This window comes from Heloderma suspectum, chromosome 6 (assembly GCF_057233095.1).
Source record: "Heloderma suspectum isolate Gila_16-S chromosome 6, 16-S_ref, whole genome shotgun sequence".
In the NCBI taxonomy this organism is placed as follows: Eukaryota; Metazoa; Chordata; class Lepidosauria; order Squamata; family Helodermatidae; genus Heloderma; species Heloderma suspectum.
This window is the reverse complement of record NC_139463.1, coordinates 10,442,360-10,457,303: the sequence shown is the minus strand read 5'-3', so window position 1 is coordinate 10,457,303 and position 14,944 is coordinate 10,442,360. Positions and strand designations below refer to the sequence as shown.

Below are 14,944 nucleotides of genomic sequence, written 5' to 3'. Positions count from 1 at the left end.
TGGATACCGACCTAGGACCTTTCTAATTCTCCTTGATTTGCTTCTTAATCTACTGCTGTCTTTAATCATCTCTCTGCTCATAAAAAAAGAAATAGAAAAAAGCTGTCTTGGCTTGAAAAGAAACCCCACATTTTTGGCAACAGGTTGTTTTTCTAACCGACTAATTGCGTGCTGGCCTTTTATATATATATTTAAAAAATCACTCGCTTCGTTCTTCCAGTATGTGTCAGGCATGGATTCTGTATTAATCACCCAGTTGCTCTGTATGGCATTTATTTCTTCAGGAAATGAATCAGACAAGAGGAACCTGTGCCTCATCTCCCTCCCCTCACTCCACCCCTTTTTGCCAGTGAAGAAGGCAAGAAGGGTTTTTGTTTCTTTCTCTCCCCCCACCCCCCACTACAAGTCTCCGCCAATGGGTTTGATTTTACAAATGCGTCTTTTGCGGCTTGAGTCATAAGCCACGATCACTTCGCAGCAACGCGACCGCAGAATCCCATTCCACAGGCAAGTGGTGAGTGCCAGCCAGAGACAAATAGAGAGAGAAGCAAATGTTTGTGCCCCGTCAGTGTAATGAGAATGGAAACTGTGTGTGTCACTACTTAGACTCAGCTCCGCCTGCCAACGCCTGAATTCTTATGGAGTTTGTTTTAAAAAGGGAGCTGGAGTGAGGAGTTCATTGCACCCTCTCCAATTATAACTTGTTCCTTACTGTACTGCCCATTTCATGGGCCATGGAACTGCTCCCACATACACCCCAGATCTTTAGGGTTCTGAAGAAGGTGTGAGAAACTTGGTGTGTCTGGGTGTGCAGAAGTTAACTCCAAAAAAGAAAGGTGCCAGGATTTAATATAATGGGAACCATTCTTTGTTAACAACGTGCCCCCCCCCCGCCCCAAACCTCCCTGCCTTATGGCCTAAACAAATATGATTTAGGAAACAAAATTCAAAGTGATCTTGATAGGCTGGAGTACTGGGCAGAAAACAACAGAATGAAATTTAATAGGGATAAATGCCAAGTTCTGCACTTAGGGAATATAAACCAAATGCACAGTTACAAGATGGGCGATACTTGGCTCAACAATACTACAAGCGAGAAGGATCTTGGAATTGTTGTAGATCACAAGCTGAATATGAGCCAACAATGGGATGTGGCTGTAAAAAAGGCAAATACTATTTTGGGCTGCATTAATAGAAGCATAGCTTCCAAATCCCATGAAGTACTAGTTCCCCTCTACTCAGCACTGGTTAGGCCTCATCTGGAGTACTGTGTCCAGTTCTGGGCACCACACTTTAAGAAGGATGCAGACAAGTTGGAGAGGGTTCAGAGGAGGGCAACGAAGTTGATCAGGGGACTGGAAACAGAGTCCTATGAGGAGAGACTGAAAGAACTGAGCATGTTTAGCCTTGAGAAGAGAAGACTGAGGGGAGATATGATAGCGCTTTGTTGAAAGGTTGCCACAGAGAGGAAGGCCAGGATCTCTTCTCGATCATCCCAGGGTGCAGGACGTAGAATAATGGGCTCAAGTTGCAGGAAGCCAGATTCCGGCTGAACATCAGGAAAAACTTCCCGACTGTTAGAGCAATGCGACAATGGAACGAATTCCCTAGGGAGGTGGTGGGCTCTCCCACACTGGAGGCGTTCAAGATGAGGCTGGACAGCCACCTGTCAGAGTTGTTTGACTTGGACTCCTGCATTGAGCAAGGGGTTGGACTCGATGGCCTTGTAGGCCCCTTCCAACCCTACTATTCTATGATTCTATGAGAGCAGTGCTGTGACCAAAGCTCTCATCTGAGAACTTTCCCTTTGAACTGGTGTGTGTGTGTGTGTGTGTGTGTGTGTATCTGTCAGGGTGACAGTTCTCCCTCCTTTAAAAAAAATACAAAATATCACAGCTGCCACAGGGGGCTCCAATTTTGATTAGAGCAGCTGCACTTTGAAAAGAGGTATTGAATCTTTTCCTTCTTCCCTTTTCCTAATCAAAATCCCCTCCCCACATAGAGGTTTCTATTAGAAAAAGTACAGGCGGCTATGTTGTCTATGATATTTCTATCCCTGTCAGTTTTCTTCAAGGGGTGGAGGGGATGTTGTAAACCAGCTTGCACAACCAAATGCCAACCAGATGTGCTAGACTGCAATTCCCATCGTTCCTAAGTAATTGGGCATGCTGGGTGGGGTGATGGGACCTGTAGTCCATGGCATGGGGATAGGAATGAAGTGAAGTGTAAATAAAAATGATAAGGAAAAGGTAAAGAGATCCAGTCCTAACTTGCCTGCATTGTGTCTGCATCAGTCTTTGGCCCCAAATCCCAGATATATGGGGCAGCAGTGGCAGCAGCTGTGATTACTCACTGGGAAGAGAAATGCGCTCTGTACATACTTCAGTGAGCTCTCTTTTGCATTATCCCCCTCCACACACGCATGCGTGCACACACACATACAAACAGACAGACACACAGGTGGTAGTGCTGATCCTTTGCATGCCCCAACTTAAAATGAAGTCCTGGAACATGCAAGCATTGACGATTGAGGAGAGGAAAATGGCACTTTCCTGGCCCTCTTTGAGCACAGCCGGAATGCGCAAGCTGGGGCGACAGATGGATGGAGAAACAGAGGCAGCTGAAGGAAGCAAAATTGTAGTGTTTCTTAAGGTGAGTGAGGCTTGGGCTCAAACACCATGAGGGAGTCATAATGGGGGTCATATCTAAACTATGAAATTATACTTTTGACTGTCATGTAACTGAAATCTCTTAGAATTGTAATTTTATGGGGGGGGGGGATTGTCTCCCAGAGAAGGGTATTTGCCAATCTCATGAAAGAGGATTGGTCTGTTACTTGCTATTAGTCAGGCAAAAGGGATGGAGTCTTCTGTGCGCAGTTGCATTACCCTTTCCCCCTGGTTTTCCAAATATCCCCCCCCACAACTATCAGTCCACCTCATTGCATTGGTTACCTGTACCTGCCCCCTCAGTTCTGTTTCTAAAGTGGTGTTGTTGTTTTTTAGAACTTCTGTAAACCTTGGAGTTCCCCCAGGCCTCCTGATGCCTCCCTCTTGAGTGGGGATAGTGCTGTTTGGGTCATATAAGGACCGGGACTTGGGGAACTGAGATAACTATTAGTATGTGTAAGTGGGGATGGGCGAATGAGCAATGTTTGATATCGCTAGGATTCTCTGAATATCGTCTTGTACCTTATTCCCGCTTGCAACTGCGAACACTGTTTGCTCTGTGCGAACAGGAAAATTGCACAAATCGAGCAGCACGTGACATTTACGCCACGTTTCTTCCATAGACTAAAGTGGGGCTGATTCCGTCTACAGGGGACATTTGCACAAATGTGATTTGTGAAAAAAATCTAACTAGGAAAGTTGCGCAAATCGAACACCAGCACATTCCCCGCAATTTGCAAACATTTTCAGCAGATACATGCTTGTGCTTGCAATCACATTCAGGGCTTCGAACAGGGCAAGCTTTCATGTTTTATGCACAAAAATGAAATTCTCATACACATATAAGTGGCATTTCCAGCAAGACATTGCATTGTCTTGTAGAGTTGTCCTGTTCAGGATCCTCCATTCCATTATGCTTCCTCACCCAGATTTCCATATGCCCCCCACCCTGCAACAGGCAGCTAGCATTCTGTAGCCACTGAATCCATTCAGTCCTTGTTGGGCTGCGTTGAGGTTTTACCCCCTTTTCTTTTTCCTTAAAGGTTTATCACACTTCTGCAAACTTTGGGCTTCCCCCTGAGCCTGATCAGTGCTTGAGCATTGATGGTGCCATTTTGGCTACAGAAAAAGAACTGAGATCACTGTTATTATTATAGGTGATGACAGGTCAATGGAACCTCCTTATTCAAAAGCAGTATTCCTCTGTATACTATATGCCAGTGGGAAAACAATAGGAGAGGGCTATTGCTTTCAAACCCTTTTAATCTTCCAGGATGTATTTGATTGGCTGCTCTGGGAAACAGGATACTGAACTAGTCTGAACATCCTAACCCTGCAGGGCTTTACTTGTGACTGGGGAAGGGTTGTGGGTGTGGGTGGGTGTCTTCTTGTCAAGGTTGACTATGGGCAGGACTCAGTCCCAGGGCTTCTATTTATTTTATTTTAATGTAAAGCCTATATATCCCACCCTCTCATCAATGGGAAGTTTACAGTGTAGTTCTAAAAATTAAAACGTCAGAAGATTAAAATGACAAACACAGTAAAATGAGAAATAGCAGTAAAACAGCAGCAGGCAAATCCACAGAAGTCATATAAGTAATCAATTAAGAATATACAGAGAGAGAGAGAGAGAGAGGTGCTTATGAACAAATTGCTTTCCCAAGAACTAAGAGACTTGAGAGAATAAAAACATGTCTTTGCCTGGCACCAAAAGGAAAACAGATCATAGAATAGTAGGGTTGGAAGGGGCCTACAAGGCCATCGAGTCCAGCACGATGCACCAGACAAGCTTCCCAAGGGGGTGAGATCAATAAACAGGGCACCATGGAAGGCCGGGGAGGGGGGGACTATTGCCTCTCTGTGATCAGTGATCACCACCTGCCTCACCTCTGGCATCAGGGGCAGAGGGCAGAGGGCATCAGGAGAGGACTATAGCATTCAGGCAGGTTGATATGGTATTCCGCTCCACTGCACAGCCCTAGAAGCTGCAAAATAAAACAAGAGACATTCTTGTCAAGCCAAGTAGGATCAAGGAGGGCTCCAGACAGTCTATGAGCAACTCGGCCTGTGCAGAGCGAGTGACAAGCGCAAACCTCCAGTTGTACAAGGTCTGTTGGAACCCTGTTGGCTCCCTGAGTTACTTTATCCCTACTAGGCTAGCCTGGAAGCTGCAGTAGTGCTTCTGGCCTGCTGCAGTAGTGGTGCTGTGGTGCCTGTGCCACAAAGCAGTGGTTCCCTCTGCTTGCCAGCTGCTCTGGTGGTGATGCGTAGAGCAAGACACCTGGGTCCTGCTGCCAGAGTCCCTGACTGAAACCCCTGGAGCCCCGTGTCCACCCTTAAGCCAGCTCAGAACCCCTGCCTTATGTGTGCATCATCTCTCCCTATGTGTGAAACAGCTCCTGAATCAGAGCTATGACTGATTTTCCAGAGTCTCTTTCTTTCCAAGCCCAAGGGGGGGAATTAGAGGTCTAATCAGTGGAGGCTGGTGCCTCCGATGTCAGTGGGACGGTAAATCCGCTCTGGGTTTCAGTCAGAACCAATCAGAACTCTAAAGGAGCTCTCCAAGGTGCTGAAGCCAATCCCTCAGATAGGTTCAGCACCCAGGATAGCTCCTTTAGAGTTCTGACTGGTTCTGACTGAAACCCAGAGCAGCCCCACTGATGTCAGAGCCTCCAGCCTCCACGGGGTCTAATGTGGACCAGCCCTTAGAACAAGCTTGCATCTCTAGTGATCTACGAAGCTGGACATGCACCCTCCCCAGATGTCTCTGGACATGTCAGGTGCTTGACGACTCCCCAGTTCTTGCAGTCCAAGACAGGAAGCAGCCCCACCTCAGACAACCACCAGGAGGTTTATCAAGCTCTCGGTGGACTCTCTTTCATGGCAGTGGATTGTATTTTGACTTGGTGGATAGGAGGTGCAGCAAAACATCCCTCTCCCCACAATTTGCCACCCTACTGACAGGTGGTGAATTGGTGATGGTGGGGAGAACCATTTCAGTACCATTTTGGAGGCTGCAATTCAACTTCCAAAATGGTTTCAGGGGTGAGGAGGGAGGGGGTTATAACTGAATGTGTGTGGGGGGGAGGGACCTTCTTAACTTTTTCACTACTTTTATAAACCTTTTAAAGCTGCCAGCACTGCAGGTGACTTTGACAGCCAGCCAGCAGCAGCATTGACTCTATGGCCACTACGAAACAGGGGTGCGTGGAAGAAGAACAGCTATAGCTGAATGGGTGGAGCCCTTGCTTTGCATTCAGAAGGTCCCAGGTTTAGGGATGTACGAAAGTCACTTACCTTTTCGAAGGGTGACATTCACGGTGGGGGGGAGGCGCTCCATCCCTCCCCCTGAAATTCTCTCCAGCCAGCTCCGCTCCGTGGAGATTCCGCAGAGCCATCGGCCGGGGCCGCCCGCAGCCGGACATCCGGCCACTGGGCAGCCTGCAGGGATGCAAATGGCGGCTGCTGTAGCCGCCACCATTTGTGTTCCTGTATTTTGCCATGATAGGCTACGTAAGTATTTACGTAGATAGGGATGTACGAAAGTCACTTACCTTTAATGAAATTTGATTTGCGGTGGGGGGGAGGTGCTCTGTCCCTCCACCCCGAAATTCTGGCTGGGGGGGAGGCGCTCCGTCCCTCCACCCCCGAATCCTGGCCAGCCGGGCCTGCAAATGGCGGCGGCTGTAGCCGCCGCCGTTTGCGTCCCTGCAGTCAGCCATGATAGGCTATGTAAATGTTTACATAGCCTATCACGGCTGAGTAAAAAAAAAAAAAAAAAAGTGCTTATGCAAATGGAGGCGCCCATGGGCGCCACCATTTGCGTACGGGCTTTTTTTTTTTTTTTTACTCAGCTGTGATAGGCTACGTAAACATTTACGTAGCCTATCATGGTGTTTTTTTAAAATTTAGCCACGATAGGCTACGTAAATCTTTACGTAGCCTATCACATTTGTGTGTGTGTGTGTGTGTTTTAAACTTGGAAATGGCGGCAGCTGGTCAGAAGACCGGCTGCTGCAGCCGCCGCCAGGAAGATTCGCCAAAGGTAAGTCCCGTCCCGGGTGGGGGTGGGGGGGCAGACCATTTCGCCACCGATTTTGGGGGGCCGAATGCGCTGGCATTCGGCCTCCCCGAGATTCGTGGCGAAATTCTCTGACATCCCTAGTAGCCTATCACGGCAAAAAAACACAAAAACACAAAACAGCGAACGCAAATGGTGGCGGCTACGGTGGCCACCATTTGCGTTCCTTTTTTTTTTTTGCCGTTTTAGCCTACGTAAATATTTACGTAGGCTAAAACGGCAAAAAAAAAGAATGCAAATGGCGGCCGCCATAGCCGCCACCATTTGCATTCGCTGTTGTGTGTGTTTGTTTGCCATGATAGGCTACGTAAATACTTACGTAGCCTATCACGGCCCCTGCAGGGACGCAAATGGTGTCCCTGCATTAGCCGTGATAGGCTACATAAGTATTTACGTAGCCTAACACGGCTATAATGAGGAAGCGAATGGCGGCAGCAGACGTGGCCGCCATTTGCAAAGCAGCGCGAATGGCAGCAGGTAAGTGCTCCGTTTTGCGTGCCTTTCGTGGGGGAGGTGGGGGGTTTCGTTCCGCCACGGATTTGGGGGGGGGCAAATGCACTGGCATTCAGCCTCACCGAGATCCGTGGCGGAATTCTCTGACATCCCTACCCAGGTTCGATCCCTGGCGTGGCATCTCTAAGTAGGGCTAGGACAGAATCTTGCCTGGAGAGCCACCACCAGTCAGCATCAACAGTATTGGGCTAGATGGACCAACAGTCTAACTCAGTGTGTTGACAGCATCCTATGTTTCTATGGAGGGCAAAGCTTTGGCACTGTGGTCTCCATGCTAACTAAGCCAAACATGTAAAAAGAAAGGACAGTTAGAAGCCCTCTTCCGCCATTGTAAGCACCCCCACTTTCTGATGTGGTGAGAAATGCCCCCTTCTCCCAGCCTTGGGATTTTCCTGAAGTGACCCCTGCTCCATCCCCCACGTCAGGGTGAATCTCAAAAGGGGGAGAAAGAATCCCAGTGCTAGAGAAAAACTGGATAACCAGGGACAACAACAAGAGGTGACAAGCTGGAATGATGCACGTGCGTGCACACACACAAGTACACACACCCATTTCACTGCTCCATTTAGGCAGCAGAGGGGAGGCATTTTATCAGTTTTACAGGGAGGGGGGCAAAATGGAGGTGGGTTGAATTGATTACTGGTGGTGGTGGTGGCCACAGTGATCTAGCTGCTAGTTACTGACTTGTAGCAACTATTTCTCCCCCCCCCACACACACACACACCCAAACCCTTTGAGCAAAACTATGTAAGGGATGGGGAACCTTTGGTCTGCAGTTCTACCACTGCCCATGGGGCATCCTTATCTGGCCTGACAGCTTCCCTGCCTTATTTATCTCTGATTACTGTGGCCGCCATCCCACCCCCCACATGCTGAACAATGTTATGTCACATGACTGATCAGAGAGATAAGACAGCTTGCCCGGTTCCCCTCTCCATGTTACATTAATGGAGGCTTTTTAAAATACTAATTTAAGTTCAGGGGACATTTTTTGAGATGTGTGGCTGCTGGGCAGGGAAGGCCTAATCCTCCCCAACACTGCAAACCACTCTCCCACTGCAAGCAGGGTTAAAAAAAAACCTCCATGGGTAGCAATGGAGGGTTTTAAAAAACACCTCCATGGATAGCAATGGAGGCTTAAAAAAACCCTCCATGATAGCAACAGAGGCTTTTTAAAAGCCTGATTGCAGTGAGGAAGGGTCAAAGTTTGAATGTGTGTGTATTGGGGGGGAGGGAAATCACATTGCGAAGCCACATGCCAGCATTGGAGTGGCTACACCCACTTTGGGATGTGGCCCCTCCCACTGTGGGCATGTGGCCACTTTCATGCTGGTCTGAACCAATTTGGTCCTTGGGCCAAAAAAGGTCCCCCACCCCTGCCCTACATCATGATGCAGTATTGCTTAAGAGGGGCAAATGGGAGCCACCATTATTTCCCCAAAAAACCCCTTGGAACAACACTGCCTCATACTGTTGTGGAATTCTGGGCTCCCTGGAGGAAATGGTGGTCATTCATAGGGAAATGGAGGCTGTCAATTGGGAGGCTGCCATTTCCTACACACACACACACACACACACACAGAGAGAGACACTGTTGAACAATGTTATGTCACACTATAATACCATATTGGGGCTTTCATTAAATGGCAAACACTGGTGGCTGGGAAGATGGCCACTGCCCTTGTGAAACAGGTCAGTGGTGGCTGAAAATGGGAAGCTGGATCAGGGAACTGGTTCACAGACCTCAATCACTCTTTGCTAATGAACATTTGCAGGCAGACCCCACCCTCGCCTTTGCATCGCAGAACAGCACGTTTCACTTACACCTATGATCTCCGTGCTTCACGGCAAGAGCTCTGCCATAGTAGCTTTGCTTTGACAGGTCCCTGGGGGATTTCAAGGAAGTTACACACCCACTCCATTCACGCTAATCGGCTGTTTAGTGCAGAAGAGTTTAGTGTTATGAATGAACGAGAGCATGTTTTGGCTTGCCGATCAGCTTGCAAATATAATGCTCACTTGTCAAATGTGCAGGGATTCAAAAATTCAGCAACGTTCCTGGAGAGAGAAATTGATTGAACCCATACTCTCTGAAAGTGAAAGCTATTTGGGGCTAGGGGGCAGGGAGGAATTGCATCCACTGTTCCTTTAAAGTTTCAGCAAAGTTTCTCCCTGCCTTTGCTGTGGATCTATGAGTCACCGCTGTTAGCGAATGTGGGAGGAAGTGAAACCGCAGCCTGTTCTGGAACAAATTTGATGCAGCTGAACTGAGGTCTCGGTGGGTTTCCAGCATGCCATTCTCTTGGGTTTCATTCATATCTTGGGAAAAAGGTTACGATGCCATTTGGAGAGGCTGGACTGGGCGGGTGAGATGCACAGCGCTTTGATCCTGCTTGCAATGTGATTTGCAGACACACACACGCACCCCAATGTGCTTGATAGCATGTGCACATTTGAAAACTGTACACGGAAAATGTGCACGTATACACTTTAACCAGTGGGAGAAGAATGCTTACCTTTCAAACATTCACACAACTGATGCATGCGTTTGGGGAAATAGGTATGAAAATATGCATGGATTTTCACGTAAAAAGATTGCGGCTTGTTTGGAGGAGTAGGCAGCTGTGACCTGCTCCCAGACAGCTCTATGAGCCTTTGAGGGGCTGGTGCAGCCTGTCTTGCCTGGGCAAGCAGTGGCGGCGGCAGCTCGAGCACCCACCAAGCACAGACTCCAGTGAGTCTGTCCATCCCTATTTGGTGTAGATAACACTGGGCTAGATTACCAGTGATCTGACCCTTCCTAAGGAAGCTTCCTATGTTCCTACCCTTCAAATATAAATGTTTTAGGGTGTATTTTTTAGAAGTTTCTAGTGCTCACAATTGCCGGGTTAAGTTTGAACTGGTGAAGAATAAACACGCATTTGGGTTTCAAGAAAGGCAAGGGTGGGAGCAAGATCCTGTCTGAAATTCTCAGCATGCTGGATAATCAATCAATGGATTCTCTGAGGATGTTTTGAGCAGCAGCAGCAGCAGCAGCAGGGCTGAAAGTGAAGGATGCTTTAATTTCTGCCAATGTCACCGGCAATGTGCACGATAACCTCCCTTCCTGACTCAGCCACTGTGCTTTAGGTTAGCGTCTGAGGTCAAAGTAGCTATCATTCATATCTCAGCGTCTCACTGGTCCTGCTGGGATGCATGAAGCAAGAGGCAGCCACCCTTTTATATGGGGAGGGGGCTGTTAAGGGTGATCTCTGGTGGGCATAGTTGCACTACATGTGCCTGAGGCATGATTCAGATGACCTGTTTGCCACCAAAGAGGTTCAATCCAGGCAGGAGGAAAAAGGTGCTTGACACAAGCAGAAGATGCTGCAGGGGTACATAGAAAGCTGCCGGATACTATGCTGAGTCCATCTAGCTTAGCGTCGCTGGCAGTGACTGGCAGAGGCTCTCCAGGGCTTCAGATGGGGTGGGGTCTTTCCCAGCTGTATCTGGCCATGCCTGGGATCGAACCTGTGACCTAGGGACGTATGGAGTGTGTAAAATCCACTGTCTCTGTGTTTCATGGATTGTCAGGCACCTTTTGTTCCATCACAGGCAGATCAATTTTTTCCCTGTTATGCGGAAGAAATACGCTAATAATCCAGTAAGAAGGTTCAGAACAATTTGCATAATTTACCTTAGTAAGTAACATTTAGCATATTGTCCCCCATTCCATTCAACTTTTCCCGTGTATATTTGCCAGCCTCAGCAGAAATGTGCATATTTTCCTATGAATAAATATGTGTAAATTTTGGGAAAGTAAAAAAGAAAAGGAAAAGAAGATCCAGAAGTCCATGGGCTCTGCATGGCCTGGAGGGGGGGTCGCTCTGCAGCGGATTCCATAGGTCAGATTCTTAGAAATCCAAGCTCATTTAGTCCGTCTCAAATTTCTCCAGCATCCCTACTGTGACCGTCTACAAGCAATGCAGGTGCTTTGTGAACGACAGCCCTGAGGCAGGGCCATCACCCGGTTAGAGAAACTGTACTTGCTTGATCATACCAATTTTAACTGATTCTGCATAAATGTGCAATGGATACAAAAAAACAGTCCTGCAGGAAAATCGTACTTTCTTTTTAGATGCAAGTATGTGTTACGGCAGGCACCTTCTTAAAAGAGGCACTTCATCCTATGCATGGGCAGGGGACAAGGGATACTTCTTCGAAAATGGCACTTACCATCCAGTAGTTGGTATGGCAGAGTGAGACATGCTTCTGAAAGCTATTAACCAAAACCCTGTAAGGCAAGGACATATTTTTCTATCCTAAGCAAGGAGATGGAGAGTCGCTCACACTATTGTGTGACTTCTCAAATGAGTGGATCAATATATGTACTTGGGTCTTAGCTAGGGATGCTGGAGAAATCTGCTACGGACCCAAATGAGGCCAAATTCCTAGGAATCCGGCCTCCAGATTCTGAAGTAGACTGGTACCCCCTTACCCACCGAACATGCCGTAGTTCATGGGGAGGCTCTCTGGCTTTCTAAACGGTGAGATAGGCTAATTAGCCTATTGCGGGAAAATTACAGCCATAAATTGTGTTGTTTATGGCATTTGCAGCCGTAAAGCACTTCCTTCTAGATAAATTGTGGCATAAAAGGCTGTAATTTACATAGAAGGAAGTGCTTTACGGCCGCAAATGCCGTAAATTATGCAATATATGGCCACAATAGCCTAATGGTAGGTGCCATTAGCCTATTTCACCTTTTAGACAGCTGGAGAGCCACCCTGCAAGCTATGATGGATGAGCCAGGGCTCCAGGAAAATCCACAGGGCCCTAAGCAGCCTAGATTTCCCCATGGTGGACCCCCCTCCCGGACCGGATGTCAGGGGGTTCGCCCACCCCTAGTCTTTGCCACCAAACAGTTTTGGCCAAAGTAGCTGAGTTGTGGGAGCAATCTTCCACATCTCGTCTAGTTTGGCCTTTACCCAAGTCTCTAGAAATCTGTGTTTATGAAGTGGAATATCACATCAGTGCTGGCAAAGACCTCAGTAAAACAATAAGTCTTTAGGCAGAAGGAATCAGCTGCGTGGAAGAACTCAGGCTCCACAAATATAGAGATTCTCTCCATCTCTCACCCCTGGAAATCTCTCACTTGCTAATCTGATCTCTTAAAAAGTAGTTTGGATTGAGAAAAAATGTACTAATGGAATTTTGCGCCCCTAATGAGCACTAATAGCTTTGCTTGAGTGTACAAAAACAATGTTATTGGATTATAGATGTATTTATTGATACTAGATAGCATTGTTGATAATTGATATCATGCCCTTTTCTGTTTATAAAGTGCAGGACAATAGGGTTAGGGATGTTTGATCACCCAGCCCCAAAATCAATTGGGCTGCTTGAGTTTTCAAGTTGAACAGTCGAAAAACTTCAATGGGCTATTCGAGTGTTCGCCTTGCACACTCCAGAAGTCTATTTCCTTTCCTACTCTTCCAATCCTTCATCCTCCCTGCCCGTTCCCCCTCCTTCCACAAGGACAACGTCCTTATCTTCTCGGGGAAAGTGTGTGTGGGACGTGTGGGTATGTGGAGGGGAGTAACAGGTGGTGGAGAGCAGGAGAGTGGGGCAAGCAGCAAAGTGCAAGAGATTGGTGGGACTTGCCAGCTCAGCTATCTCCACATGCAAATGAAAGCTCCATGCAGCCTAAGAGAGTCTCTGCATGGCCTCTCCTGGGCTGCGTGGAGCTTATTTGTGGCTGGAGACAGGAGTGCAAGGCCCAGTTTGAGCTGGGGCAAGCTCAAAGGAGTCTGTACCCACCTCATAGCAAGGCCACTTTGCTTGTATTTTTGAACACCCTCACTTCAAATAATCACACAATCTCTGACTATAATATAAAGTAAAACCAATTAAAGACTATAGCAACAAACAAACAAACAAACCCCAGTATAATAATCTATGATATCAATAGCACAAGGAATTTAGATAAATCTCAAAACAACAACAACCCAGGATCAATTCAATATTCCCTCCTCCAGAACAGGAAAAGTCTTAACATAAGATGCAAAGTGCTGTGGTCAACTGAGCTTCCTTTGGAAGCCAATTCCACAATTCTGGGGCCACAACAGCAAAGGTCCTGCCATGTAAGAACATAAGAAGAACCATGATGGATCAGACCATGGGTCCATCTTGTCCAGCAGTTTGTTCACACAGTGGCCAACCTGCTGATGACCAGGAACCCACAAGAAGGACACGAATGCAACAGCACCCTCCCGCCCATGTTCCCCAGCAACTGGTGTACATAACCTTACTGCCTCTGGTACTGGAGGTACCACGTAGCCATGTATATCCATTGAATTAATTTCTTGCGGATATGGAACTGTAAGCAGAGCCTTGTGGGTGGATTTTAATAACCCAAGAGCAAAGAAGCTGGGGATAAGTGGGAAGGCAACAGAAAGCAATGAACCCCTTATTGGGGCAGGACTGCAGGAGAGATGGGCCTGCAAACAATCAGACCTCTTGTATTAAAACAAGGAACAACAAGAACAGGAAAATAGTTTTGGAAAAGATGGTGATGAAGAAGCAGGGCAGGGGCTGGAATGAGAGGAATTCTCCCAAATGTCAATAATATACAACACATGAGCAATCCATACATCTTTTAGGAGAAACCCCAAATTAAGGCACAAGAAACGATGCCTAACCTGACGGTGGTACTTATGTTGTGATTATCTGAGAGTGCTGAACTGTGCTGGCTCCAGGTTTTTGAGGGCCCTTGGGCAAGTCATCCTCAATGGGCCCCCTCCATCAGTGAGGCTAGCTTCTCACAGCCATTGTCTCCTCCTCTTCCCCCTCCTTGCCACCACCTGCTTGCTTGACAGGCAGAGAGCCGGGGAGCAGACAGGCCGTGGCATCTGCTGTTTCTCCTTTTCACCGTCACCGTTGTCTGGGCCAGAGCAAAAGGCAGAGGAACAAGCAGGTTGCAAGGGGGAAGAGGAGGAGCAACTCCAGGAAGCTGTTGTCAGCGGGCCCCTACTGGGGTGTGGGCCCTCGGCTGGTGCCCAACCATGCCTACCCTTGACACTTGCTCTGCTGCTGACATGCTGTTAAGTGCAGGCAGATGGCAGAATGGGCCATGTTCAGCATTGTGTGGCCTGTCAAGATGGTTTTGTAAACGTGTAAACATTTCTCTGATGTATTCTGCATGGCTGCTTTTAAAGAGGTAAAAAACAGACTATAGTTCTCTTATTCACTCAGTGGGTGAGTAAAATCTTGAGAGCCACTGTGGTGGAGTGGTTGGAGTGGTTAGTACTTGGATGGGAGACCACCTGGGAATCAGGCTTCCTGCACTGAGCAGGGGGTTCGACTCAGTGGTCTTCTGGGTCCCTTCCAACCCTATGATTCTATGACCTTCTATGATCTATGAGTGTTGGACAGGGACTTAGCAGATCCATGTTCTAGTCCCCAGTTGGCCATAAAACTCAGTGGGTGACTTTGGGCCAGTCGCAGATTCTCAGCCTAACCTACCTCACAGGGCTGTTGTGAGGATAAAATGGAGAGGAGGAGGAGGATCATGTATATTTATGGGGTGGGGCTCCTTAGAGGAAAAGCAGGATATAAATGTAACAAATAATTAAAATAAAATAAATAAAACTTGTCTTCCAGGGTGGTTGCGATGTAAGAAACTCAGCCACAATGGGTGGCATC

General features: G+C 47.6%; 1 protein-coding gene across 11 annotated transcripts in view; it reads left to right on the top strand.

Annotated features, from left to right (window-relative positions):
* The window catches only part of LOC146340454 (uncharacterized), a 246,280-nt gene that overhangs the window by 174,790 nt on the left and 56,546 nt on the right, over positions 1-14,944 (top strand). The window contains exon 1 of one of the 11 annotated variants that reach the window (XR_014783698.1): positions 337-514. The exons of 5 other annotated variants lie outside the window; for them this stretch is intronic. The gene's annotated coding sequence lies outside the window, so the exon portion shown is untranslated. Of the gene's footprint in view, positions 1-336; positions 515-9,473; positions 9,542-14,944 lie in introns of those variants that run through there. 5 more of the 11 variants (XR_014783699.1, XR_014783707.1, XR_014783705.1 and 2 more) reach the window with 5 other exon arrangements.